Source organism: Alligator sinensis, unplaced genomic scaffold (genome assembly GCF_000455745.1).
Source record: "Alligator sinensis unplaced genomic scaffold, ASM45574v1 scaffold466_1, whole genome shotgun sequence".
NCBI classification, from domain to species: domain Eukaryota; kingdom Metazoa; phylum Chordata; order Crocodylia; family Alligatoridae; genus Alligator; species Alligator sinensis.
Genome location: NW_005842406.1, coordinates 530257 through 531889, shown reverse-complemented (window position 1 = coordinate 531889; position 1633 = coordinate 530257). Strand labels below are relative to the sequence as shown.

General features: G+C 52.3%; 1 long non-coding RNA gene across 1 annotated transcript in view; it reads left to right on the top strand.

The window, feature by feature from the left end:
* Positions 1 to 1321, top strand: part of LOC106722535 — a 26069-nt gene extending 24748 nt beyond the window's left edge. Inside the window, exons 2-3 of the long non-coding RNA XR_001358545.1 lie at positions 913 to 1102; positions 1270 to 1321. This is a non-coding gene — a long non-coding RNA (uncharacterized LOC106722535). The remainder of the gene's footprint in view (positions 1 to 912; positions 1103 to 1269) is intronic.
* The last annotated feature ends 312 nt before the right edge of the window (positions 1322 to 1633 follow it).

The following is a 1633-nucleotide window of genomic DNA, read 5'->3' as shown; positions in this document are numbered from 1 at the left end:
TGTGCCCGCCCCCTCCTGCCTCTCCACCAGTCAGCACTGAGGGGCAGGGCTGCATGAAGGGCAGCCAGTAGTCAAGATGGTGGCTGTCTCCTTACCCTTTCTCTCCCACATGGCCTCTCCATTAATCAGCACCAAGAGGCAGGGCCTCTCCACCAACCAGAACCAAGTGGAGGGAGCACTGCAAAATGACCACAATATGGGCTGTGACCAAGCTGCAAAAATTGCTTCCTTTCTTCACAAGTTAGGTTGGTCCCTAGTCATAGCACTGCATTTGTCCTTTTCATGGCTATATCACATTGGTGGATCAGAATAAACAACTATGATTAGCTGATACATGCTAGTCTCTTTCTTCCTCAATTATTTTCAGCTGATGAGGTCCCAGCCTATAGTATAAATTCTTGTTATTCACCAAATCCATGACCATGTGTTTTGTACTATTACATTTAATCCCATTTAGTTAGTTTAGTTTAGTTTAATATATAGACAGGAGCGATGCATAGGGGATGCACATGGGTGCATGTGCACCCCCTGAGTGTGGCAGTGCACCCCCTACAAAAAGGTGCCACTGACACTGTCGGTGGTGCCTGCGTGTGGTTGCCACTCACCACCCCTGCAGGCGGTTCACAACCACTGTTGGCTGCCACCGCTGCTGCCAGTGGCGTCTGTGGGTGGTCGCCGACCCCTGGTTGGCGCTCACCACCCCCACCACTGACAGTGCCAGTGGCATCTGTGGGAGCACCCTCTTCCAGCTGCTGCATTCCCATCACTGCGCTCCCGCCACTGCCGTGCCCTCCCAGCCATAGGGCACATATGTTGTTCATGTATATAGATGTTGTAACCTCTTGTGCTTGTCCTTTGGTGTTTGACGAGACTTCTCACCTAGAGATGGTGTACTTGTTCCCTGGTGCATAGACAGCTTGCTGGTTCGTGCGTCTGCATGGGCATTATAAGTTTTCATCTGCCACGTCTTTGGTGTTATTGAAAACAGAGAGTCTGATCTTCAACGCCCTCGTACAGCCCTCACACAGACGACATGGGTCCTGCATCTCGAGGCTCCACCTCCTCTACACCCCACCTGGCACCTCCCAGATGACAAACACAGGTAAATTATGATCTGAAAATATTCTCAAAGTCCTTCTCTGGTATTAAGGATAAAAGAAAAAAAACCCTCAGCACTGGTATGGCTCCTCCAATTGGGAGGTAAAAAGCCCATAGAAGAATCACAGTCTGTGTACTTGGTTCTTTCACTCGTGACTTTCTGTCTTACAGGTCATTCCAGCTTGCCTCCAGCCATCGTCACCACTGAGAACCAGTCCCCACCTTCAGGTAAGCTGCCTGGCTCCTCTAAGCTGGCTTCAGTGTGAGCTGCTTGTTGCCATGGTTCCCACCATTCGCCCCTTCAGGCACATGGCCGCCACTGTGCAGCCTCAGCTGCTTCCAGTCCCCCTGCCTGCCGGCTCCGGGTGATATTTCAACTCTGCCGCTGCGTTCCTCTCTTCCCATTGGGAGTGGCGAGTACTTGCGAGACAGGCACGGCCTGGGGCTGGTGTCCCCTGGAGCGCCTGCAGTACCTCTGTGCCACGGCCTGTGTGCCTCAGTCCAACCTTGCGTGCATCTAATTGAGCTCTGCTGC